General features: G+C 59.5%; 1 protein-coding gene across 2 annotated transcripts in view; it reads left to right on the plus strand.

Annotated features, from left to right (window-relative positions):
• Window positions 1-200: 200 nt before the first annotated feature.
• Window positions 201-26952, plus strand: part of SHISAL1 (shisa like 1) — an 81157-nt gene continuing 54405 nt past the window's right edge. For both annotated transcript variants that reach the window (XM_060306469.1, XM_060306468.1), the window contains exon 1: window positions 201-311. The gene's annotated coding sequence lies outside the window, so the exon portion shown is untranslated. The remainder of the gene's footprint in view (window positions 312-26952) is intronic.

Here is a 26952-nt window from a genome sequence, read left to right on the forward strand (position 1 = left end):
CGCGGGCCGCCCAGTAGCGGCGGGCGCTTGGCGGGGCGGCCGGCGGGGCATGCGGCCGGCGGCCGGTCCGCGAGCCGGAGCGCCAGCCCGAGCCCGCGCCCCGCGCGCCTAAGAGCGGGCGCTCTCCCGGCGCCGGCCCCGGAGCCCCGAGTCCCCGCGGCCCCGCAGCCCCCGGAGCTGGGACAACTGTTGCGGCGGCGGCTGGGGCACCGCGGGGGCGTGAGCGGCCCCGCGCCCCGGTAGGCGGCTTCAGCCCCGCGGGCGCCGGCTCCCGGCGGCGGAGCAAGGAGCGAGCGGGCGGCGGGCACAAGGTGAGCGGCTCCCCGGGCGGGCCGGGCGGGGACCGCGCGGGGGAGGGGAGCGCCGGGCCAGGGTCCGGGCGCAGGGGTTGGGGAAAGGGGTCGGGGCGGAGCTCCTGGCGGAGGAGGGTCCCGGCCAGTGGGGGGCGGGTCTTCGGCGCCCCGGCTTCCGAGAAGGTGTGCGGGCGCCCGGGGCGGGGAGGGGTGGGCCCGCTGGGAGAGGTGAGTTCGGTGCATCGGGGGTCAGGGGTGCTGTGGAAAGGGACGGGGTACGCCCGGGGAAGACTCTGGGGGCAGGAGCCTTGTCGGGCAGCCGGTGCCCTGGCATTGCGGTCCGCGCCAGGGCTCGCCAAGGTCGGGGTCTCTGGACCTTGGAGAGGACCGGGCCCGGGTCCGAGGACCAGTCCAGGGCGCACCGTTCAGGGACGCGGCAGCTGGGACCGGCATCCGCGTCCGAGGTGGGGACCGGCGTCCGAGGACGAGTCCTGGAGCTGAGCGAACCGGGAGCTCCGCGCGCGCCGGGCAGGGTTCCGGAGCCACGCTGGGGACCCGACTGGTTCCGGGGGTCCCAGCTGGGCGGCGCGGGCTACCAGGAAGACCCCTCCAAGTGCTTGCCCCTCGCTCCCCAGCCGCCGCGGGGCCCCAGGGGAGCCGCCGCCGCCTCCCGGGGCCGAATCAATATTGATCCCGCGCCTGGGGCCGGGTGGCCTGGCGGCGGCCTCCGAAGTGCCTTAGCTCCAGCGGTTGCCATGGCAACGAGACCCCAAGCGTCTTCAGGTTATATTTATTCTAATTATTATTATCATTGTTAGTATTAGTATTTGTTACTCAGCCAGAGGAAACCAGAAAGGAGGAAAAAAAAGCCAGCGCGTCCCGGCGCCTCCAACTGTCATCTCTTTAGAGAGAACTGATGCCGGCTGGTGGGTCAGGGCCGTCCGTCTGGGTCTGGTGCCCTGTGCCATTGCCGGGGTGGCAGCCCTGGGGCGGTGGGGCTGGGCAGGGGAGTTATATAATCTGCCGTGGGAGTGTGTCTGTGGGCCTCTGGTGTCTCCCCTGCCTCTCTCGGCCTCTCTGATCCCTTGCCTTAGTGACGGCTCCTCCCGCCCAAGGGAGCCCGGGGAGCCCAGGCCGGGATGGGAAGAGCAGAAAGTGCCTTGCACCAGGAATCACAGCCGGCGGCCTCCAGCCCCCTCTCCCCCGCTGTGTGACCTTGGGCAAGGCGCTTGACCCCTCTGAGCCTCTGTTTCCCCATCTGTAAAGTAGCATGGGCGCCATTCCCACCGCTGAAGGTTGCTGCGAGGCCACGCCAGGAAAGCTCTGTGAGTTCTGACGGTGTGACCCTAGGCAGATGCCTGTTTCCAAGTCTGTGGAATGAGGGCCTGGACCCCAGGGTGTCTGGAGTCACCGTCGTCCTGTGAATTTCACTCCGGGCTGCGATTGAAATACTGTTGAGCCAGCAAGCTGCGTTCAGACCAGGCTTAGGGGAGCTCCTCCGTCACCCCCTGTTCCCTCACCTGTCAGGTGGTCTGAAGGTGGTGGGGAAACAGGCAGCCCAGCCTTGGTCCTTGGTGTCAGCCAGGACAATACCCATGCTGGTCAGGGTGGCCCGGGATTGGGGGTCAGTCCCCCACCATCCCCTAGACCTGTGACAGCTCAGGGCGGGACACCTCCCTGCGCGAATCCATCTCCCCAGAGAGGCTGTTGGCTGTGCCTGTCCTGGCTGGGGGTTGAATGTGGAGCAGAAGCAAGAGGTGGCCAGAAAGTTCGCTGCAGCTAGGCAGCCCCAGCGCCTCATGGCTCCAGCTGAAAGCCCCAGGGAGGGGTTTCTGCCTGTTTCTTTACTGTCACCAATCACACTGAATTCTTGACTCTGTCTCAGGCATCTGGGAGGTATGATGGGGAAGCTGGGGGAGCAGATTGGCTTGGAGCCATGTGGGGTGTGTGTGTGTGTGTGTGTGTGTGTGTGTGTGCGCGCGCGCGCGCGCCCCACCCCCGCTCTCCCAGGCCCCCAGCCTGGAACTTATCGGGGCAGCTGGATTGGACAGGATGGGTGGGGGCAGGGCGAGTGCTGCTTAGACCTTTGTGAGTGAAAGAGAAAGGGAGTGAGGCCTGTCCCGAGGGAGATCGGGAGATCAGGAGACCGGAAGAGAGCCACTCCCTCGGTCCCAGTCACCCATCCATCCCTCCATTTATTCATTCTTTCACTCACTCCCCTTCTTCAGCCAACTCGGCGAGCCCCCTGCCTGCTGCGGAAGGGCATCAGCTCTGCTCTTGAAAGCTTTTAAGGAAACAGCCCCCGACAAGCCAGTGCGGCTGGAGCCCTGCCTGGGGGAAGCTGAGTGGCAGGGGTGCAGGTGGGGAGCATCTTCCCAGAGAGCCTGAGGTGGGTTCGGGGCTGGGGGAGCCTGGTCCGGAAGGCAGGCCTGAAGCAGCCAGAAGAAGAGAGGAGCAGCAGTGTTCCGGGCAGAGACCCTCCACGGGCAAAGATGGGGGCCCACAGGGGGCAGGGAGGGAGGCATCTTGTGGACCGGTGGGCGGGGCTTGGAGGGGGGCGTGGTGGGGCAGGGAGGGGCTGCAGCCGGAGTGAGCAGGGGAAGGTGGTGCAGCTGGAGCAGGGCTAGAGCAGGAGATCTGGGCACCACCACCACCCAGCCTGGGTGTGGGTTAGATAGTGGGGGTGGGGCAGGGAGGAGGGGCGGATGGTCAAGTTCAGCACTTGGACACGTCCATGGCCCGTGGGTGGAGCCTGTGATTGGGGTGAAAAGAGGGAGGTTTGCGAGAAGGAGAAGAAGAGTCTGGTTTCCAGCTCTCTGGGGCAATCGGCCCAGCCCTTGCCAGATGCTCCCCACTTCCGGCCACATGGGGGGAGAGGACTGCCTCCCCGCCAGGCCCTTGGCTGCTAGGAGGGGAAAGTAGCGAGTGGACATCAGGTCAGGCTGCTTTAACCGTCCGAGTCTGTGATAAACGACTTCACTGCATGAGCCTAAGGACGCACCTGCAGGGCAATAGGATTGCGCTCGACCACAAAGGCCCAGAGGCCTGCTACGTGCCAGGCGCCGTGCGGGGCAGGCACTGAACCCCATCATCCCATTTAGTCCTCACACCAACCCTGTGAGCTGGCCGTGATCGATCCTGTTGTACGGCTGAGAAAACAGGCTCAGAGAGGCTAGAAATGAGCCAGCTACTCTCACGCTCCTAACCGCTGCACTCCACCACCTGGAGCCCAGCCCGTGCCTGATGGCAGCCATGGTAGCTCTTCAGACGCCGTGCAGTGAGCCGCTGCAGGTCAGGGTCTGCTGAATCCCACATCCTACTCATTGTTCTGTTTTTTCTCTTTTGGACGGATCCAGAGCGTGGCCCGTGTTAGGCTCAGATGAAAGATATCACCTCCCTTCTTGGGGATGCTCTACCTCTATAAATTCAGCCTCTTGCTTGAGCTTTGACCCAGCTGAGTCACACGACAGATTCATATTGATCTTAGAATGAACTCAGAGCCCATCTCCGGCTCTCCGAGAGTGGCTTTTCCCAGCCCAGCCACTCTTTCTAGAAGTTACTGAAGCAGTAGTCAAGCCCTAAGAACTGCGGGGCCTTGTTTCCTAAACAGTCTTCTGTAAGGTGGGGTCCTGAACGTCTGGAGCCAGTGAAAGTGAGAAGGGTGACCAGGGGCCCTGCCCACCCTGGGCCACGCTCTCCCGGGAATGCCGGATGTCACCCACTCTGTTGGTGTCGGTCTCGCCCTGCACAGGGACTGGCAGGGAAGAGGTCCTGTCTCCTCCTCCCCCCTCCCCCTCCCTTTTTTTCCTTCCCTGCCTTCGCTCCTCCAGCACACACATTCCTTGACACACGCCCATGGTTGACCCCCTAGAAAGGTAAAGAACAGCCCAAGACCCCTCAAACCCGCCCCTAGACGTGACCAAGGCTCAGGATCTGTTTGACAACTGACTATGTGAGTAAATAACTCTGAGCTGAGACCGTGGCTGTCCCAGCACCCCTGGCTCTGCTAGCGTACCCCCTCCCACACGCCAGCTTGGCCCACTTGTGACGGGCTGCTCCTTCCTTTTCCCCCTTAGCTGTGAGCGGGTTGGGAATCTTCTGGAGGGCCTCCTCTGGGCATCCCGGTGTTACCACTCTCCAGCAAAGCCCTTGCCCTCTGAGCCTGGGTTTTCCCGTTCAGCAATGCAGAGACTTGGTGCCTGTCTAGTGGGTTTCATGAAGGTGGTGGTGGGAAAGGGGCTGGCAGAATCTTCGGTGTGAGGGCCTCCACCCTCCACATCCTGTAGCTGGGGGGAGGGGCAGATAGAGTCAAGGACCCCAGCATCTCCGAGGCCCCTGTGCTGTGCTGTTCCTTGATGGTGGGAAGCCCAAAGAGCTGCTGCTTAGGGGCCTGATAGGGAGCTAGAAGCTTGTCCGCTTACCCATGTACGGTTGGGGACACAGAGGCCCAGAGCGGGCTGGTGGCATATGCTCAAGGTCACAGTGAACTGGGCGTCCTCGAAGGCCAAGGATGTTCATGACACGATGCAGACCCGGTGGGTGTCAGCCAGAGCCGCTGAAGCCGCTGCCCAGGGTGGGGGAGGGGTGTAAACAGCTCCTTGGATGGTGAAATTTGCCCTGAAAACCCCAAGGCTCTCCCATCAGGAAGAGGCTTCGGAATCTCTCCCTCCCTGACCATCCAAGCGGAAAAGCAGAAGTCGAGGGATGAAGTGCAAATGCCTCCTGTCCCGTATTTCCGGCCATCAGACATGAATGGAGCGTTCCCTTTTGGCGTATTTTGGACAGGCTGCCCCCTTCCTCCCCTGTCTGGGGCACACACTCCCGTCACCGCCCATCTGTCTGCATGCACACCTACCCCAGCAGATGCGTGCAAACTCGCCTTTAAGAAATTAAGAAATAATGCATGAGTTGCCCGAATTGCATCAATTTAACACTGCATTAAGTTCTGGAATCTCTTAACAGAACCCTGGGAGGGGCAAACATTTTTTTTTCTGTTTTTTTTTTTTTTGGTTCACACTTCCCTGGAAAATGAGACAAACCGTGATCTTTTAAAACCCAGCTACATAATCTGATTATTCCTTCCTGGCAAGCGTCTGAGAAACGCCCGGCGGAGGGCGGAGACGTCCGCTGCGCTGAGGCTGCGAGATTTGCATTGGGAAGCGGGGCTGGGAAAGTTTGTCTCCTGTGCCAGGTCTGAAGCTCCTCGGCACACGATGGGCTGAAAATAAAGTGCCGCTTTCTTAGATATTGGCACAGATGAAAAATAAAGGCCAATTCCTTCCGTAATCCGGCGCCATAATTTCCTCCGCGGCTCCCTGAGCAGGTTACCGAACCGATGGTGATTCGCTTTCACTTTGAGTTCCTTGCCTTTGTCGGGAGAATCGTCCATGTGCAGCTGGATTTATAGACCAACAGAAAACGCATTTAAGCGTTGGCTCATTCCACATTTCCGGGGCACCCACCCTGTGCCAGACATAGTGCCAGGCTCCGGGGACAAGAGACAATTAAAACAGGACCCTGCCCTGGTGGGTTTTGCGGTGTATTTGTTGGGGGCAGGAGAACAGAAGAAAAACAGTCATCTGCAAGGTCCCACCCTGCCTGAGGTCAGGTCAGGGAGGGCTTCCTGGAGGAGGTAACTTTAGGTTTGAGTCTTGAAGCGTAGATAGGAGTCTGCCAGGCAGAAGTGGACAGAGGGCATTCAGGCAGAGGAGCAGCCTGAGGAAAGTCTTCAGTGGGTCTCAGACAGGCATGGCCTCCCAAGGGCATCTTCAGATTTTAAAGTTTGCAGTTCCTTTATTACAAAGCCCTTTCTTGTCCATTATCTTCCAGCACCCTCAGGCAACCCCAAGGCCAACCTCCAAGTCTCCCTTTCCCTAAGGAGAACAGCCCAGAGAGGGGAAGCAGGTGGCCGGGGTCCCAGCCAGAGCTCTGAAGCCCAAGGCTCTGGGTCAGATGGGCTCTCTGGGGACAGCAGAGCAAGTATCAGTATCGTTAGCTGCTAAAGGGAAATTCTAAAAATTAAATCAAAGAATTACAGACAGTAATACCAAAGTCTGGAAGATCCCCTTTCTCCCTCCACCTGAGCCCTGCTTCTCCTTCTCGGCTACAGCCCAGGCTGGGTTTCCGGACAGGGGTCCCAGAATGTCCGTGCCAGAGCTGCCGGGCTCGGTCTCTGCATCCAGAAAATCGGGGGACGGAGCCTCTCTCTACCCATTTGCGGGAAGCCTGGCATCCTCACCGAGCCCCGGAGGCCTGGCCAGCGGAGTCCAGCCTTCAGCTCAGTGGGAGGACAGCACGCCCTCCCATGGGCTTGCTTCTGAAGGGCTCTGTTTAGATTTTTCCGGGAGCAGATCGGGAATATGGCATCACCTGGGTGTCGCTGCCCGGAATCTGATCCCTGGGACCATGAGGCCTTTGGGGAATGAGCAGAGCCTCTGAGCTGAGGCCCATCGTCAGGGCGAGAAGCAGAGCTGCAGGGAAGCTCCTGGCGCAGATCGTGGGGGAGCAGCCTCGGATCCACCCTGGACATGTCTCCCCTCTGCTTGTTCCTAACTCTGTGACCCTGGTCGAGTTACATAACCTGTGAGCCTCAGTTTCCTCATCTGGGAAACGGCTTATTGCACGAACCGGGTAAGAGGAATTTGCAGCTTCCTTAGTGCATCGTGTCTATTCAAAGACAGGTCAGCTCTTTGTAGTCTCACCTTATTAACTGTTACTCTGCCAGCATTGCCCCAGCCCTTCGGGGAAGCAGCCCGGCAGGAACCAGACCCGATCATCTGGGAATCCCCCGCGCAGGGGATTCCAAGACTGCCTGTGGACTGAGTGAGGACATGAATCAAGTGAACCGTTAGACCGCTCTGGTGCCTGCCCAGTGCCATGGCAACCACAGAGCAGAGCGGCAAGGGAGCCAGCTCTGGATCTCACCTGCCTGTTTTCACACACCAGCTCCACCCCCTACCTGTGGCCGGTGCTGGGCTGCTTATCTCACTCTCTGAGCCTCAGTATCCTAATTTTTTCAATCCGCTTGAGAAAGCTGATAATAATAATAATAACTTACAAGGGTGATTTTGAGGATTAAAGGTAAGGACTGTGACATTCCAGGCCCCTGGATCAATTACAGTGATAACCATTATTTATTATCTTATCCCTGAGTTCTGAAAGGGGCTGTCAGGATTTGAATCCCAGTTTCCACCGCTAATAGCTGTGTGACCTTAGGCAAGTTATGTGACCTCTCTGAGCCTCAGTTTCTTCCTCTAAAAATGGGGATAGCACTTACCTCGCAGGGTTCTTGCAGGAATTAAAAGAGTTGATTCAAGGAACGTGTTTGGTGTAGAGCCTGGCACATAGTAAGTGCTCAGTAAATAATACTGTTAGCATTATCACCACATTTAATAACAGAAACACCCAGTGGGCACAGAAGCAGTGGAGTTTTTCTCTGTCCTCAAAGGGTAGAGACCACCTTGTTCCTGGTTTAGCTCTGTAGCCAGCTTCTAGCTCAGGCATGCTTCAGACAGGTCTGTGAATGAAGGGATGGACTGATGGATAGATGGGTGGATGGATGGATGGGTAAGTAAATGAATGAGTGAGTGAGTGAGTGATGGCTGTCAGGAAACTTCAAAAGCCTAAGTTCGGGGAAGCTCTGGAAGGCGCCCCGGGACGGGGGCAGAGGCTTCTCTTTGAGGGCCATGAGCCATGAGATGGAGTGAGTTTTTAGCCAGATATGATCTCTCTTCTCTGCATGAGCTTCTCCCCCACTTCCAGGCACCAGGGATGGTGACCCGAGTCTGTGGCCCCAGGTTGCTTGGTGTCCCTGACAGTGCGGTTTTGGTGCAAGAAGGAGCTGCATTCAGACTGTGACCTCCTCCCCTTCAGGGCAGGGAAGTTCCAGGGCTTATCTGAACCTCTCTTTCTTCCTCCATAATACGGGAGAAGGCTGTCTTCCTCTGGGGGGACGGTGATGTGCAAAGACCACGCACTGAGCGTGGTTTGTGATCTGTAAAGGTGCACGGGAAGTCAGAGGAGATGTTTGGGCTCCACGCGGCAGACGGCAGGTTGCAGGGAGGTTCTGGAGCTGGGGACGGGCATGGTGCAGGCAGTGTGGACCACCAGCCTGTGGGCCATCTGATTCCTTCCCAAGGGGGCTCCAGGCACGGAGTCGGGGAAGGAGTGAGGGCGGAGGGCACCTCCAATCTGCTGAGGCCATGGAACGGCCCCAGGGATGGGGTGCTGGGCCCAAGGGTCCCCAGAGCCCTGAGCTGCTGAGAGCTCCTCCCGTCTACACCGAGCCCTTTCCTGGGTGCTTTACAAACACTGCCTGCTTTAATTCTCAGAACATACCTGAGCAAGGATGGATTGCTGTCCCACCCAAGGCTCAGAGAAGGGCTATGGCTTCCCCAGGGGCACACAGCTGCTAAGTAGCAAAGCCAGGACTTGGATCTTCTCACGTGGGGTGGGGGGAAGGCAGAGTGCCCTCAGTGGTCAGGAGGGCGCATGCGTGGGGGTACGGGTCACCACACTCCTGTGCCCACCCCTTCACATGTGGGTGGCGTTGCCCAGCCACCTCCGTCCTCTCTGCCTCAGTTTCCTCCTCTGCAACGTGGGTCCACCGCAGGCCCTCCTGCAACGCGTCCAGTGAGGGTCACGGAGGCAAAGCGCTCCAGGAGGGAGCCCTCCACGCGTCCCCACTCATTTGTCACTGTTATTTGAATTCCTTCTCTTTGGCGGAGAGAGACATGGGGTAGCGAGCCCCTAAGGACGGGCGGGGCCTGGCAGGAGCCAGTGAGGGTCTGCACTGAGGCTGCCCCAGCGTCGTCTGGGCCTGGAGCTTGAGGGCAGTGGGGTCCTTAACATCTGGAGTCTGGTTTCTGCTGCCGCCTGTGGCCTCCTCCAAAGGGGCTGGCTGTCAGACAGGAGCGAGCAAGCCATTAGCCTGGGTATGTGTCATGTGATCATTCCCTCCAAAGACTGCACCCAGGGCTTGCCCTGGTGGGGCTCCAAGTCCGCAGGAAGGCTCTTCTGCCCGGGTTCAAGTCCCACGTAAGGGATCGCACCGATGTGGGTGAAAACAGGAGGACAGGGCAGGGACTCTCCCTGGGGAAAAGGGGCCAGACATCAAGGAGGACTTGTCAGAGGAGGTGGCACCCAAGGAGATGGAGGATGAGTCGACCAGGCCGATAGGCAAGGGATGGGGTGATCTTGAGGTAGAGGAAACAATGCATATGGAGCCCAGAGGAAGAGGTTTGAGAAACTTCTGGATAGCATGGCTGTCCCATGGTATTTGTGGAAAGCTGTGGAGGTGAGGCTGTAGAAGTCGGCAGTGGCTTGATCTCCAAGGACTCTGGCTAGTTAGGGAGTTTGGACTTGACTCTGTAGATGCAGGATGGCAGATATGTGGCTTGTGTACCACCACCAGCCACTGCTGTGCCTAGGGCAGACATTGCTAATCAATCCATCACAGCATCGAGTCAGGATGTGCCTCGGCCCAGCCCCCCAGGCAGTCCCAACCAGTGGATCCTGTAGGCACCCAAGATGACACCTGTTTGCCCTGCTGCCATGGTCAATAGGAATAATGACAGCACTTCACAGTTGCTTATATTGTGTGGCTCATCCAGGCACCCAGAGTACTTTCCTGATAGGAGAGGAGGCAGGTGGCAGCCTCTCATTCCACCTGGGCCACCAGGCTCCTGTGTGGCTCCAATGCCTTACAGTGTTGGGCAAGTTTGGTCCTTCCTGGGAAAACAAAGCCTTTCTTTCCAGTGGGTCCAGGCATGAGCACCATCTGGGAATGCAGACCCGCCTATCCCGGGTGAGCCCCTGTCCATCACCTACAAGTCCATAGGCCAGCGGGCAAGTCCAGGTCAGCCCCGGACATCCAGCTGGGGGCTGGCCGAGGAGTGGGGTCTCTGGGGGAGGGCTGGGGCCAGGCAGAATTCTGGGCAGGACTAGGGAAAGATTAGGAGACTTTTCTCCTGAAATTTAAACAATTGGACAATCTGTTCTGGATCAATTTAGAAGCAGTGAAGTGAAAAAAAAAATCAGAAAATATAGTGTGAAAGCTATTTTCTATCTCAGTTGGGAAGAGCGATGAGCTGGAGTTTATTCGTAGACTGTCCGAGGCCGTGGCCGGGGCCTTTCACCCCCTCACCGCCCGCTCCGCCGCTTCCCTGGCCCCCTCCTACCCCCTGCCCAGTGCTGGGCTGGGCCGCCAGGGGTCTCGGAGGGACGTCCTCCCCGGCTGCAGCCTCGGGGAGCCAGCAGTCTGCAGGGGCCTCAGACATGGACGTACCAAAAAGGCAGACCAAGGCGTCTCCATGCCAAGGACCGGGTGTGTCTGGTTCACTCCTGTATCCTCAGGGCCTAGAGCTGGGACTGGCACCTAGTAGGTTTCCTGCCTGAATGATGGATGGAAGAGAGGGAGGGAGGAACAGAGGCTTTGAATGAAGTGACCAGCTCATGGCCACCAGTTTGTTAGTGGTGGAGGTGGGATTGGAACCAGAGCTGCGACCCCAAGACCTGGATGTAGCCCCCCACCATCCCTGGGGCCAGGAACCAGGTCTGAGAGCCAGGAGGCAGGGCCTCCCCTCCAAGGATGCTTTCTTTTCCTGCCGACACAACTCCTGAGGGGTCTTTCACCACTGGGGCCAAATGCTGATTATTTTAAAGTAAGCTTGTTCAAAACAAATAAAAAAATAAGCTTGTTCAGTGTGGGGCCTGAGCAAGGGGGACTGGGGAGGAGGGTAGGGGGGCAGCAGTGCAGATCCCCCCTCTCCGCTTTCCAGTCTGAATTGTCCCCCAGAGGGAACAGACTCCCCGGGAGCTGTGATGCATTGAGTTCCAGAGGGAGTTCAACCAGGGGCTGGACCTTTGGGGAAGTCCTGAGTGCCGGGGCGGTGGGGGGGGGGGGGAAGGGGAGGGCTCCAGTGCTGGTGGAAAATGAGACCAACAGATTCCCATCCCCAGAGAATGGTCTCTTCTGTTTTCCTCCAGGCATTGGGAGAGGGGGAAATTCCCAGTGGTTTAGTTTGGGGCAGTGGCAGCTCCCTCCTTCCCCAGATACTCAAGGCCAAGAGCCTAAGGCCCAGAAAGAACCTTGACTTAGAAACCAGACCAGCTCGGGCCCAAGTCCCAGTAGCTCAGCAGCTGTGTGACCTTGGGCAGGTGACACAACCTCTCTGAGTCTTAGTTGTCTCATCTGCAAACTGAGCGGTCGTCCCCCTTTTTTTGAAAATTAAAGGAGACCATATTTGTCAAATGCCTGTCATGGGGCTGGACAGCACACAGTAAGTGCTCAAGAATGGTCTCATTCTCCCGTTTCCACTGTGTGGAAGCCCAGTCATTAGACACTGCTTAACTCTCGTTTGGGTTCTGTGTCTGCACCCTGGAGCCCAGTCCAGGGCAAGTCGCCCCCAGCTGAGAAGGGGGGTTATGCCACAGCACGGAGGGCCCTGCGAGCCCCAGATGTCTTCGCGCCCACCCTTAACCATGCCGGGGATGTGCAGACTGTGCTGGGCGAGGCCAGCTTGACATAGTGGGGGGAACCTGTGCTGAGACTCTAGGGCCCCAGGTGCTAGTCCCAGGTCTACTCTGTCTGAGCTGTGTGACCCTCAGAAACGACAGCCTCTCTGAGCCTCCGCGTCTTCAACTGAGGCTAATAACCTCCCCCGGCCACTGCTCAGGATTACGTGCAACTCACCTAAGAGAACGGATGTGACAGCATATGCGACAGCTCTAAGCCAACCCCCAGCCAGTCAGAGGATGGGAATGGAAGCCCTGTTTACTGAGCACCTACTGAGCTCCCAGCTCGGGGGCCAGGTTTCACTTCTACTATCTCATTTAATCTCACACCACCCACGTGAGGCTGTGGGGTGAGCACCCCACTTTCCGGGGAGAGGCCCAGAGAGGCTAAGTGGCGTGCCCAGGGTCACAGGGCAACCGTGTCCCCTCCTGCAAGCCTGTCTGCACTCTCTGTCCTCTCTCTGGCCGCCCTCTGCCCGGCACCGGCCTAGCACCCACCTCCCCTTGAAGTCCCGCCCTCGCACCCCAGTTCTGATCCGGTTTCCTGTCGGCAGGGCTCTCCCGTAAATGCTTTTTGATGTTACCTCTCCGTTCCCCAGAAATTTTAGAGCCAGCATTCCCCACAGTGGCACACGAATTAGACCTCCATAATACTGTTTACCTAGACGTCAACTTACACTATAAAATTTATCAATTTTCTCTGCATGATAAGCAATGTTCAGTTTTGCAAAGGAGGAAGCCTGCCATGATGGGCCCGGGAGCTGCGTTTGGCCCCTGTAGGACCCAGTGATAGAGGCTCATCCTGGCACCAGCCTCTGCCCCAGTAGCAGGGACCACCCCTGCTGGGAGGGGCGCTGTCAGCCTGAGGGCGGGGACTTCCCTCCATCAGGGGCCTGTGTTCAGCCCCTTGCCCTGCTCCCTCTTAAGTGTCTTAGGTGTCAGAGCCCACCTGGGGGACGGTCAGAGGGCTCTGGCCTCTCTGAACGCCGCCCGAAGGCACATTTCTTAGCAATTCTTTTGTTTCCAGAGTGTAAAGTCAGAATTGGAATGGGTCACCAATGTGGGGAGGAGAGAGCAAAAGCAGAAGGAGTGCGGGCTGCTACCGGCTTTGCTGGGGAGGTGCCCCAGGCTGGGAAGAGGGGCCAGCAGACAGGAAGAGAAAAATGTCAGTGAAATGGCTCAGAGCAGTTTGGTCTGATTCCAGAATCCAGCCTCTAACCAGACACCTGACAGCCCCTGGACATGATGACCTCGGGCCTGAGAGCCGGGCTTCCCTCCCGTCTCCTAGGACATATGACACTGCCGTCCTCCGAGACCAGGATGAGGACTCAGGGAGCGCCCCTGAAGGGGCGCGCGGGAGAGGGGTCTTCCGTGTCTCTCTCTCCTGGCCCCTGCCCCTCACTCCACTCCGGTGGCGGCCACTCACGCTTCCTGGGACATCAGCTAAGGGTGGGGCCGGCAGAGGGAGGCAGCAAAGCCCAATGGGCTAGGATGGCTGAGGAGTTCAGTTTGGGGTGCAACAAATGTGGGGTGCCGGGGCTCCCAGGAGTGGAGATGGGCAGGAGGAGGCCACTGTCTGTCCAGGTTGGGGCCCGGGAGAGCTGGTGGCGGTGAGCCAGAGTCTGCAAGCGCTCGGGGAGGCTGGCCGAGAGCCGCCTCCTGCCCCCTTTGGGAGTGTCCTGTGTTCCTCCATGTTCAGCCGTTGCCGCCAGGGAGCCCTCTTGGTGTGCAGCACCCCCTGGCCGGCTCCCTGAGGGCCAGGCTGGCGACCCAGGCCTGGCGAGCCATCGCTTTCAAACGGGGGGCTGGGGGGCGGATCCGCTGTCTCCGGGTGGCTGCTGGTTCACCTCCCTCTTGGCTCAGCCGCTCTGGTGCCAGTTTACAGAGAATGTGGGTGGCAGGCTTGTTAATCCCCAGAAGTGGAGCTGGTCCATGGGAACGTGGCCGCGGGCCCTCCAGGCCGGCCGCGGGGGGTTGAGAGTGCCGGGCTGGGTCGGGGAGCCTACTCGGCACCACCCCTGTGGTCTCTGCTGCGGCCCTATTTGCATAATTTTGAAGTTGATTGGCCTAAAGGCAACTTCGCTTAATCACAGCTAAGTCTCTGGTTGCAACGGCAGCTGCTTCCAATTAGCCGCGTTGGTACCATGGTTTGTTAGACTGGCTAGGCAGCCCCTCTCCCAGCTCCCCCGCCACCCGGCCCCCCTTAGACCCAGAAGGAACCCGCAGGGCCCGTAGCTGCCTGCAGAACTGAGTGTGGACAGGTTAGCACACAGCCTGGGATGCAGCAGGTGGAGGCCCTGCCAGCTCCCTGGAGATGCTGCCGCGATGGGCTGCGGACTGTACTTTGGGTACCAAGGCACGGGGGTTAGAAAACGGGGCTGCCTGGCTCTGTTAGTAAAGTTTTATTAGCACACAGCCGCTGCCGTGCAGCCTGTATTGTCTAGGGCTGCTTTCTTGCTGTAACGGCAGAGCTGAGTCACTGTGATGAGCCCTCCTGGCCCACGAAGCCCGTGATATCTAGTGTGTGGTCCTTCACAGGTAAACGTCCCCGCCTCCGACCTAGCCCACTGGTTCTCATACGTGAGTGTGCGTCAGAATCCCCCGGAAAGCTGGTAGAACGCAGATTCCTTGCCTCATCCACCCTTGTTCTAATCCGACGGGTCCCGGGGGGCCCCAGACCCCGCGCTGCTAATGAGCTCCCAAGCGGAGCGCGGGGCCACACTCCAGGCAGCCCCGGTCCAGCCACCTCCAGGGTCCCTCACAACAGTTTCCATACTCCTTAGACGGAAGAGAAAGCCAAGCCTCTGAGAGGTCCCTCGCTTCTCCGAGGGCCTGAGCTGATGCACTCTTCTTCCCCAGCACATGCTACACCCTCGACCCAGGCACCTCACCCCGGGCGCACCACGTGCTGGGGCACAACAGGCCCAGCTCGGTTACCTGGCCTGGTCGGTTCCATGTCTGGGGTCCACACCGGGCTCCGCCGTCGGGGACAGTGACGACTCTTCGGCAAGTCAGAGTGTGTTGCCTTCCTTGGGTTGGGGGAGCGTGATGGCGGGAAGGCAGGGTGTCAGGGGCACAGCTGAGAGCGCTTGGCCCCTATCAGGGGCTCTGCTGCCTCCCCCACCCCTGGCATCTGCACTTTGCGGTGCATTCAGTTACCAACGTCTGTTTGGTTTCATCCCCTGGCTCAGGCAGAGACCCGGGCTGCCACCCCCGAATCATCTAACGTCACTTTGTGAATGATCGAGGGTACCTCCCACACGGCGCCCTCTTCATCTCTCATCTTCCCGTGACCTGGGAGGGGTGGGAAGGGGCAGGACACCCACTTACAGAGGAGAAGCTGAGCCTCCCCGAGGCCAGGTGACCTGCCCGGGCAGCTGCGAGGTGGCGGTGGGATTCCATGCCTGGGTTACCTCACAGGGGCCCACCTGGTTGGGGCGCGCTGCCGGGCACAGGAGGACCTTTCAGGGCCAGCGTCCCCAATTTATAGGCGAGGAAACCGAGTCATCAACAGCTCATGACCAGGAAGTACTTGACGGGGCAGAGTGTCTGGGGCTCCCCGGAAGGAGGAGATCAATCCTTGCTGGAATCAGAAGACCCCAGCACAGGGATAAACATCCTTGAACCTGTCAGCCAGCGTTAACAGCTGGAACACCCACCCCGTCCCCTGGGGGCCACACCGTTACCCCCGCTCCTCTCTGTGCCCTTATCACGGCTACACGCCTTCTACATTTTTAAGCTCTTTTTAGCTTCCTAAAGTGGATCGTGCAGCGTTTGATCTGGGGACCGAAGTTTCTCCCTGAGCCCTGGTTGCTAAAATGCCCTGTGACGTTTGGTGTGGCGACGGTTCAGTTTGGCCGCTGTAGAGCATTCAGTGTTTGGACATCCTGCCATGCGTTCTCCCGCCTATCCAGCTGGGCCACCTCCAGGGTTTTCCTCTCAAAAATGGCCTCTGAGAACGTTCTCGTACCTCGCGCCCGCGGGGGTCAGCAGGGCCTTTGCTGAGCCCAGGAGGGGTGTTAGTGCCACTCATCCCACAGTCACTGAGGACCCACCGTGCGCAAGAGGATGCCGTGAAATTAGCCTCCGCGAGCTTGCTGTGGGGTTGTGCTCTCTCCAGCCCGGCCCCATCCCCCCTTCCCCCGCCCCCCACCAGCCCGCCAGGCAGGCTGGTCTGTGCTGGGATCACAGGCTCTGTTAAAGAGGATAGAGGAATTCCTACTGCATGGGGTCATCACCAGGAGTAAAGGCAGTGACACAGCTGCACCTTCATATGACGTAGGGGCCCGGGATCTGGCTGAGGCAGCCCAGCTCAGAGAGGGGAAGGCACTTGCCCAGGGTCACACAGCTGAGAAGTGGCAGAGCCCAAGCATTAGGACCCCAAGGTCAGAGCCCTTCCTTCTTTTTCTCTGCTGCTGTGCTGACCCTCAGACCACAGGCAAGACGGGAAGCCCCGTTACCTGGGTGAGCACTGCCCCCAAACTGGTCCCATATTTATTGCACTGAATGAACCCTCACTTTGCCGCGTGTGTCTTAGTCTCTCTGCCGGGAATGCCCTCCCACACTTACTGGTCCATCAGGAGTTACTGCCAGACCCTCTGGTGAGTTGAATCCCAGCTTTACCACAGCTAGCTGGGTGACCCAGGGCAAGTTACTTACACTCTCCGTGCCTCAGTTTCCTCATTTGTAAATTGAGGATAATCACAGCACCTCCTGATCGCATGAGGATTAACTAAATCCCCATCCCCCCATCCCACCAGACGGTTGGGCACTTCTCCTGGGCCATCATGGCGCCCTGGTTTCCCCATCACAGCCCCAGTCACCCTGGGCTGCCACTGTCCACCTGGATGGTGACTAGATAAGGGGCACCCAGGCCTGTCTGGACCTGGCACTCTGTCTGCCGTAAGCAGAGCACCTGTGACTTCAGGGGATGAGAAAAGAGGTTTATGTCTGGCCCAAGGCAGGATCCAGCGATGGGAGGGAGGGAGAAGGAGTCATCCTCCTTTGTGGCCTGGCTTTAAATGCCACCGTGGCACTGGCCACGACAGAAATGCCAGCTATGGGGGCACAGGGGGCCCTGAGTGTGGAGATGGTGGTGGGCGGGGCAGTGCCTGGGGGCAGGGGAGACCTGGCTGTAGAGGCCTAGGGCCCTTTGACTGTGTCCAGATGGTCACATGATGTGTTGCCAACAGCAGCTGGAGCGGACAGCCCTCCGTGGTGGACAGGTCTGCTGCCGGCTGGAGATGGGCTGGGGGTGCGTGGGAGGGGGCAGCCAGGAAGGCAGCCCAGCTTCGGAGGCAGGTGGACAACACCCTCTCCGTGTGCCTCGGTTTCCTTCCTCAGAGGGCAGGGGGCTGAACGCACTCACGAACGCACTTCACCTGGGCAGTGCCCGGGATGGAGGACGGTCTCCAGCGGTGGCATCACTGACCCGCATCTGACCAAGGACGGATGTTGAGGGCCTCGGGGGGAATCCACACGCATGGTCTCTCATCCTGTGAAGTGTTAGCCCAGATGCGCCCCTGCAACCCCAGCTCAGCCGCTTCCGAGCTGTGAGACCTCCCAGAGAACAGCCTCAGTTTGCTCACCTGTAAAATGGGACTTTTGGTGAGGCGCTGTGAAGACACCAAGGCAGGGGGACCTGAGCCTGGCCCCGGGGACAGTCCCCAGGTGGCGGCCCCAGGCCTCGGGCTTGAGCTGGGTCCCCAGCGGTGGCGTAGGCCTGAGGCTCTCTCCAGCTGCTAGCCTCCTCGTGGCCCCGGAAGAACCAGCTGAGTTCCTGTCCACACAGGCCGGCAGCCGTGCTCCTTTGCCGATACAAGGCCCGACTGAGTCACTCTCATTTTATTGGGGTGCAGGGTTGATCGTGGTGGGGAGTGGAAGGGACAGGGTTTCTGGTCTCTGCCATCCAGAGCTGGGCAGATCAGGATGTTCCCAGATCCACGGCGTGCAGAGGCACGACTTCCTTCGGGAGCAATAAGGGTGAGGGGCTCACCCTCACTGAGCCCAGCCGCGAGCCCGGGTCCCTGCCCTGGACGAGCGCACAGCCTGGGGAAGGAGCCAGGCGGGGCCAAAAAGTGACCCTCAGTCCCAGAAGGATGTGAGGGGCCCCAGGGGAGGCTGTGACGGGCAGGTGTGGGGAGAGCAGGCTCTGGACACAGAGGCTGGGAGCCCTGTGTAAGGAGCGCAGATGCTGGCCCCGGACCACCTGCTCAAGTTCCGGCTCCTCTGCCTGCAGGCTGTGTGATCTCGGGTGAGTTGCCGACCATCTCTGTGCCTTAGTGTCTTTGTATCAGGAGCTTAGCACACAGGGTGGGTGAATAGAGGGGCAACGGCTCCGACAAGCTCCGTGCTTTGTGGACCAGTGAGGAAGCTGGGATGGGAGGGAAAACAGGGAGTGCGGGGGAGGCGTGAGGGTCCGACCTGGACCACCTCCAGCCTCCTCCCTCACCCCCACTCCATTCTCCCTTCAAGCTCTTTACCGAAGTCAGCTGCCCTTGGGGCCCTGCCCTGGTGACCTGGTGCCCTTTCCCACCTCCCCTTTGCACCCAGCTGCCCCAAAGGTCTCTTCCTGTGCGCGCACCCAGCCGGCTGGCCCGGCGTGGCCAGGCAGAGGACAGGGTGGGCAGAGCCCGGGGACGCCCTGAGGGTCATGGCTGGCCCCTGTGTGAGCATGGGCCAGCGCCTCCCTCCTCCCCTCACCCGGCAGGTTCGGGCGTGAGACTGCACAGCTGTCCTGGTGCGCAGTAGGTGCTCAAAGGACTCTACTTGTCCTCGGCTCTGCTCCCCGCCCCTTCCTCAACTGAGAGGGCCAAGCCGCCGGTTTCTGGTGGCCCTCGTGACCGGTGGGGGTGGGCGCCAAAGAGACCATTAGCACCCACTCCGTGCCAGCAGCGCCCACCGCCTGCCGGCCGCGCCTCCTTCCCTTGCCCTCCCTGAGCTCGGGCCCACCCCTGGGCCTTTGCACCTGCTGGCCTCACTGCTGGCGCGCTCCCTCCCCAGGCCCGCCTCGCCTGGTCCAGCTGAGCCTGCCTGAGATCTGGCCTGTCAGATCTCGTGTTCCCTGGGGACACCCCCAACCCAGACCAGGTCAGGGCCCTCTTCTGTGCTCAGGTGCCCGGAGTCGCCATGTGTGGTTGGCTCCACAGGGGCAGGAGGGGTCTGTTTAGCCCACCATTGTGTCTGCAGTCCTTAGCTCAGGGCTGCCCAACATCACACTCGGCAGGGAATGAATGAATGAATGCCTCCATCACCTCCACGGCCCCTCCCAACACGCCTTCAAGGGGGGCGTGTTATCCCCACTTACAGATGGGAAACTGAGGCTGGCCTTTGGTTTCTGTTCTCCCCAGTGAGGGAAGGTTCCTGGGGCCAGAGCCCCCTCCCACGGAGGGGGGCTGGAATAGAGGCTCCCAGAGTGGGGAGAGAAATCCAGGGCTGCCCTCCGACGGTCTGTGGGCCTGTCTTTCCTCTTCCTGCCCTGACACTTTAAGTGATCCATTCTTCATGTGATATTTTCATGCTTCTCCAGTGGGAAGAAAATGCCGCTGGGATTTCCAGGGGTTGTTTTATCTGAATGGTGTAGCCAAATAATTCGGGAGAACACATAGGGGCAGAGGGCCTCACGAGCTCTCAGCTAAGCCCTCCCCTTAAACTGGGGGAGCCATGCGCCTGGTGATCTGGTGTGGCTCTGAGCAGGGAGCAGAGCGTCCGGGCCTTCAGCAGGACTGGAGTTTCCAGCCCAGCCTCTCTTAGCTGCGTGCCCTCGGGCAGATCTCTCCCCTCCCTGGGCCTCGGTTTCCTCACCTGTGAAATGGGAGAGCAGCAGTGCCTACCTCAAACATTCAGGAAAGAGACATGCACGGAGGACCCGGTGAGATTCCCAAGAAGGGATGATGGAAACAAGCCAGGTTTGGAACTTGAACCCAGAGCCCAGTTGGCAGAGGTTGGGGTGGAGATGTCGCTGAGGAAGGAGAGCCCTTTTGGGAACCAACTAGCATGTCCTCTTGAAGGAGGGACTTGGGGGGCAGGAGTGGTTTCCAAGTTGGTGGTGACCTGCACACCATCCCGTGGTCACACGCACGCCGACACCCCACACCGCACTTTGCAGAGCTCACCTCTCCCCTCCTGAGTTGACCCTACACTAGCCCCATGGAGCGGGGGACATTGGGTGGGGGTCAAGGGACGTAGATCCAGGACCCTGCGCTGTCCCACCTGGGCTCCCCTGGACTCCGGAGTTGGGGTTTCCTGGCTTAGAGGAGTGGCATCCACCACAGGCTGACGCCCAGGTTCCCTCGTGGTGTTGGCAGTGAAAGTTGACACCCCGTCTCAGTGAGAGTTGCACTCGGGCCTCTGCCTGCATCTCTGCTGTTGCCATCAGAATGTTTGCTCTTTGCAATAAAGTGGACCCCGCATCCAGGCCAATGAGTGTTGACACAGTTCCCACTCTTTGAACAGCAGCACCTACTGTGTGAAAAGCCTCCTCTGTGGGTGATAGAGACACAGAAGGCCTTGTGCCCTGCAGGGAAGCAATGAACAAGCAGGCGGGGCAGAAGGAAGTTGGTGCTAACTAAGGGCATAAGCCCTGCATGAAAGGAAGAGTTCAAACACACTTTCCTCTGCACAGCAACTTCCCAGGGACCTAAACCACCGGCTTTGGAAACAACAGTGGGCAACACCAGATAAAAGCCATTTACGGAGCACTTGCTCGATGTGCCGGGTGCCCCGCTAGCGCTCCTGGACCTTTTCACCTTTCTTTAGGACCCCAGCAAGGGGTGGGGGTCATGGTTCCCATTTTACAGACGAGTAAGCTGAGGCCAGTGAAACAACTTGCCTAGAACACTCAGCTACTTAGCAGCAGGGCTCAGATTCCAGGCCGGGGGAGACTGACTCCAAAACCTGTGCCATCACCCCAGCACCCACTTTGAGCCCCTGCTTGGAGTCAGACAGACCTGAGTTCAAGTCCCAGCCCTGCCAGCCTCCAGTTTTAAGCCAATCACTTAGGCTCCCTGAGCTGCGATTTTTTTATCTGAAAAATGGAGATGGTAAAGCCTGCACTCGCTCAACCAAGCCAACAAGTGTTTATAAAGTGCCTACTGTGTGCCAGGGCCCATGCTGCGTTGTGAGAATCCAAAAGCGAGTCAGCCAGGCCCGCTTCGCGGCGTGCGAGCCACGCTCAGAAGGGCCCGTGCTTGGTTTCATGCTCCGCCGTCGCTGTCTAGAAACGCTGATTGATTTTTGAACAAAAATGGTTCTCTGCATTTTTCATTTTGCACCGGGCCCTGCAAGTTACGCCGCCGGTCCTGGGTCACGGCCCTTGTCCAGCTTACAGTCTAGGGGAGCGGAAGACGCAGCTCAGAGAGAGCCACTGTGCAAGCGTGCGACTATAAACCACTATCTGTGTGTGAAGGAGAGGTGGACAGGCCGTGAGCACGCACGGCAGGGTCCCCGACCTCGTGTTGGGGTCAGGGGACACCTCTTGGAGGACACAGGCACTGGGGGATTCCTCTGAATCTACCGGGTGAAGGGAAGCCACAGGGTGGGGTGTGGGGCATGGTGAAGGGGCTGCAGGATGGCCAGTGTGGCTGGAGGGTGGGCCTCCCTGGCCGGGGAGGTGCCAGGACCCTGGCAGGAGTCTGGCCTTCCCCCTGCCCATCCCCCCACCCCGTGCCCTCGGAGGGTTTTAATCAAGGAGTGATGCAATGGGGTTTGCATTTTGAAAGGCAGCTGTCTGGCTCCGAGGTGAGGGTAGGTTTCGGGGACAGAAGTGTAGGGGGGCCCCACGTGCTTGACTGATTCATGGGGTGGGGTGCAGGCCACCGAGATGGGAGCAGCGTGGACCTCAGGGCCGGCATGAGGTTGAGAAGATGTGGGAAGGGAAAGGGGCTGACCGACACAGGCTGGGCCCCGGCTGGGGTGCGCTTCGCGGTGGCCGTGCCTGCTGGCCATGCAGCCCAGAGCCCGGCTGCAGGCAAACCTGTCGCTGTCTGGCCCGGTTCCGTCTTGTCTCCTGCTTCCCCACCCGCCCGCCACCCCCTCCGCAGGCCCCAGGGGTCAGGAGGACACGCTTTGATCCTGCTTCACACCGGCGTCTATTCCTGGAATTCACGTTTCAGACTGAGATTTCATAACCTCCAAGTGTGTGTTGCCCTAAAAAGAAAAGTTCACAAACTCAGGAATAGGTCTGCATCGCCAGAGAAAGGCCCTGGAAACTTGGGGACTTGCTGGAGGATAAGGTCGCCGCGGATAACGTGTGTGCCCGTCACATGTATGTCTGGGCAGCAGGGGGTTGTGCATGCATGTGCACGCGCGTGTTGTTGCAGACGTATGTGTGCAGGCGTGTGCTGCCTGGTGAGTGAACACGCCCATCTGCCCATGGAGACAGGGCACAGGAGCAAAGTGCGGGCTTGGCATCCTGGCTCTACCCCGCCCGTCCCTCCATCCACACCCCGGGGAGGGCGGTGGTACAGCCTAAGGGTGTCAAGAAGTCAGTGAGCGCATCATAGTCAAGCGCTCTGCAGGCCTCCCGGCCCAGGGTGGGCGCCCAGTGGCTGTCTCCAGGGTTATTTCCAATACCTGTCTATCGGGCACCTGCTCTGCCCACAGGACTGTTTGTGAGGCCCCAAAGGGCTCTATCCTTGTTTAATTACTAATTCATAATGCTCATACTACTATTAATAAGAAGAAGAATGCCCAAGCTTAATTACTAATTCATCATGGAATCAGTGGCTTCCTGACTGTTGCCCCCAGGCCGTCGTCCCATGGCGACCAGACCTGGTCCATCTCGTTCGTGGCTGAATCCGACCGCCACCCAGCGCTGGGTCTGGCCCCCTGCAGAGGCCCGTTAGGCATTCACCGATGGGCGTGCAGAAGAGGACCCACTCCCTGGACGTTGGGGGTGGGGAGGACAAGTAGCCGGGGCAGCTTCATGGACCAGGTGGCATTTGAGCCGGACCTCATGGTAGGTCTGATCTGGACATCTGAGTTGGAGGAAGAGATGCCCGGGGAAGGGCCAGCCCGAGCAAAGGGCCCGACTCCTGTGCTCTTCCACCAGCACCCAATGCCCAGGAGGCTGGGTCGGGACCCATCCTCAGCCCGCCCGCCATGGGGCTGACTGCAGATCTGCACCCCTGCAGGGGTGGGGCAAGGTGGGATGTGTCTGGGTGACAGGTGTGTAACTAGTCACGTGCCCTTCTTTGTTCTTGCTGCTGGGACATGCGGGGCTCAGGTGGCCGGGTCTAAAGAGGTCAGGCCCCTACGGCAGGGGTCTGGGTTCTCAACGCCCCCGCCTGCCACCCGTTTTCTCTAACCCATTTGCTCTCAAGCTGGGACACAAACTAATCAGGCAGCATGGTCCCGCCCCTGCCAGCCTCGGGAGCGCACCCAGGGGAGTGAGAGAATCAGAGGGAGAAAAGCTTTGCTGAGAGACGGGCGCCGCAGCTGAACCTCAAAAGCTGGGTCCAGGCTGCCCGCCTGCAGGACAGGGGAAGCGTGTCCCCAGTGTGGGGACAGCGTGTGCAAAGGCCCAGAGGAGAGGCACATCCTGGAGGGCTGAACCTTGAGGAGTAGAGAGAGACAGAGGGGACAGCAAGCCAGACCACCTGGGGCCTGGGAAGTGAGCATGGACTTGAACCTGGAGCTGCCAGGACCCCTAAGGAGGTGGCTGGGTGGTCAGATGGGCATTTCAGGAAGTCAGTAGGACCTGGATTGGTGGGCGAGGCTGGGGCAGAGGTATCTAGCGGCACGCAGCAGTCCCCACGGGTATTTTGAGCTCCAGCCCCATTCCAAGCACTTTGATGCATTGCTTCATTCAATCATCACAAGGACTCTGTGAATTAGATGCTATTTTCATCCCCCTTTTAGGGCCGAGGAGACTGAGGACACTTGTCCCAGGTCACACAGGGTGTGGCTACAAAAGGTGGAGCCAGGCAGTGTGGCCCAAACCCAAGGCCCACCCTCCAGGCCATCTGGCCCTCGACCTGGTCCAGGCAAGAGGGGATGCTCTTGGCCACGCCCAGGGAAGGTCACGGTGGGCTAAGCAGGGGTCTGGGGTAAGCCGAGAGAGGATGAGGAACCTCCAGGCATTGAGCCGGGGGCCGCCAGGCCTGGGGGGTCCTGGGGGGTCCGTGGCAGTGCCCCCTGCCCCACATCAAGGGCCCGCCTCCCCTCCCTCCCTCCCGAGCCCTGCCTAGTCTGGCTGATGGAGAACAGATCTGCTGTTGTTGCCAGTGGGGTTTAATTCATCTTCGCCGGCTCTGTTTCTCTTCACATGCCCTCCATCCTCTCCACTCAGGCCTCGCCAAATTCGGTGTTTAAAAATAATCCTCAGATCTGGGAACAGCAGTCCCCGGCTGACCCAAGGAGTGGATGCAGAGATGCGTGCTTGACTTGTGGTTCTAGAGGCAGTCAGCCTGGGGGGTCCTGCTCATCCAGAATGTTCCCCCTGTTGAGATTTATATCACTGGCCACCAGCTACCATTGTGGGTAGATTACCAGTGTTCAAAGAAATAGAACCCGGGTCAATAAATCGAACCTGTCTGTGGTAAATGTGTTTTCTGAGGAGCGAGGGTTGGGGGCTCCGGAGGCTCTGGAAACTCCTATAGTGCCAGGAGGGAGAGTGAGTTTCGAGGCTGGGCTTGCTTCCTGTCTGAGACACTGAGTGGCTGTGTGACCTTGGGCAAGTCACTTCACCTCTCTGAGCCTCAGTGTCCTACTTTACCAGATGGGAGTTTGATATCTGCCTCATCAGGCTGTCGGGGACTATCTGAGATAACATGGTGAAAAGCCAGCGTCCGGCACCTGTGAAGAGCCCGGCTGGTCTAAGCCAGTCCCAGGGCGCAGCCCCACGGCCGCAGACCCCAGAACCAGGGCTGGGCCCAGGGGGCAGGATGAGGGATGCTCACTCTTTCAGCCCCAGCTCCTACCTCTGCTGGAGGGGCTCCCCCCAAATGTCACCAGTGGGGGAGGGTCCCAGGTGGTGGCACCTGACAGCGTGACACGCCCAGGTCCCCCTCTGCGGACCCCACAGGGGGGCTAAGGTGAATATGGGGGCTGTTGATGGTGTGCCCTCAGAAGCTGGCCCTCTCATGGAAACCTCACAGGGATGGCAGCCGCGGAGTTTCCAAAGCAGCTCTCCCACCGAGCCAGGAATAGAGATGCTGGCTTATAGCTTTCCTGTCTTCGGTCATTAGAAATGGAATTTTTATGTAACTTCCCAGTGACACATGGTGGGGTTTTCTTTCCACCACGGGTTCAGCCTTCAGTGCCAGCACCTAAGCTTCCCCGGGGGTCTGAGGAGGGGGGGCAGCCCCCACCTCCACCTTTGTCCCACCAACAGGGCTGTGGCTTTTGTCACCCGTTGACTCATCCTGAGGCAGCCGTGGGTGACCAGGCAGGGCGGAGGGCGCACGGCCAGGCAGAGGGGACTGAGCAGATCGCAGGGAGGACCCTGCTGGACAGGGGACAGACGAGTCACAGTGCATCACTGTGACGGGGTACACCTGTGCTGTGCGGGACCCACACATCCACAACAGGCCCTGTTGCTTCAGCGCCCCCAACGGGCCAAGGGTTTGAGGCCGGTGCCAGTCGTGCTGGGAGTCTCACCCAGTCTGCGTGACCCCCAGTTGGCCAAGCCCTGGCCCAGGACTCTCACAGTCGGAGAGAGGAGGGCATGAGGACCGGTCCCATAAGGTAGAGCTGCTGGGTGCCCTCACCCAGGACACCCTGAGTCCCTAGAACCCGGCCCAGTCCCTTTCCGGGCGTCAGCAAGCGGATAAGTGGGGGTCAGCAAGTGGATGTTGAGAGAATACATGAATGAATAAATGAATTAACACATTAAGGAGAGAAGAGATAGAATATGATACGCCTCAATGGAGAGACAAACTTCTTCAAGCTGATGGAATCAAGGCAGGCTTCCTGGAGGAGGTGGCATTGTAACAGCTTCTAAGGTGGTGCAGGATTTGGACTCACAGGAAAGAGAGGAGGGCACCCCAGGTGTGAGTGATAGCCCCCCTCAGTATATGCAGGACTTTGTAGGGAGTGGGAGCAGCAGGAAGGAGGGCTGGGCACCCGGCAGAGGTGGACCCCCACCCCCACCCAAGCATTTGTTCCATGAACCCACCAGCTCTCAGACTGGAGCCCCGGCTTAAAAAGTGAAAAGTGAAAGCCACCTTTCAGGGGTTAGAAGGGCTTGGAATCTGGACACCTGTCTTGGCCCTCGGCTTCCCCATCTGTGGAATGGGGCCACATGGCAGGGAGGACTCATCTCAGAGGACCTGTCACTCCCCACCCCCACAGTGCATTTTCCAGGACTGATCTTTAGGTTCCCCCAGTATGAAACCCTTTCCTAAGCACTTTCAAATGCTTTAATCTCCTTCATCCTCCCAGGAGGGCCCTGAGGGAGGCAGGGAGGAGGCCCAGGCTCAGAGCGATTAAGAAGCTCACAGCCCTTGGGGGCAGGGCTGCTCCTGGGGGAGCAGAGAGGCCTCCACAGAGAGGTGGGCGGGTCCCCCCAGGGACTGGCAGGGACTGACACCAACACCACCACGAGTAAGCGTCGTATTAAGGCGTTCAGGCTTCGTCCAACAGCCCTGCCACCCCCTTTTCTTATTCTGGCTCACCAGCCTTCCAAGCAGCACTGACACCCTGGGTGCCTCCGTGCCGCCCGCGCTGCAGGTGCGAAGCCCCAGGCCCCACAGCAGGGGCAGGGCCTGGCGGTGAGCAGCCTGTGTTTGGCCGTGAATCTGGCACTGTCTCCTCAGTCCGAAGCTCTGGCCTCTGGGTTGCCCCCTTGGCTTCCTGCCCTGCCTGCCCACTAGTCAGCAGGATTCGGAGCTGCCTTGGACCCAAGCTGGGGTCCCGGAGCTCTCCCTGGTCAGGGGTGCCGTGAGGGTAGAGGGTAGTGTGCAGGACCTTGTTTGGCCTGGAGCCTGGCACATAGTAGGTGCTCAGCAAATTGCTCCCCAGCCACATGCAGCTACAACCCTGGTGGGGCTCTAGCAGGCCACGCAGAGGACACTTGGTCCTCCTCTGCAGCCTCCATTCCCAGAGCCCGGGGGCGGCGTGTGGGGGTGGTGATGATAGTGAGGGAACCTGTCCCTCAGGTTTGTCCTGAGGTTTCAACAACCTGATAGAAAGTGGCCACTGAGGG

Source organism: Globicephala melas, chromosome 10 (genome assembly GCF_963455315.2).
Source record: "Globicephala melas chromosome 10, mGloMel1.2, whole genome shotgun sequence".
NCBI classification, from domain to species: Eukaryota; Metazoa; Chordata; class Mammalia; order Artiodactyla; family Delphinidae; genus Globicephala; species Globicephala melas.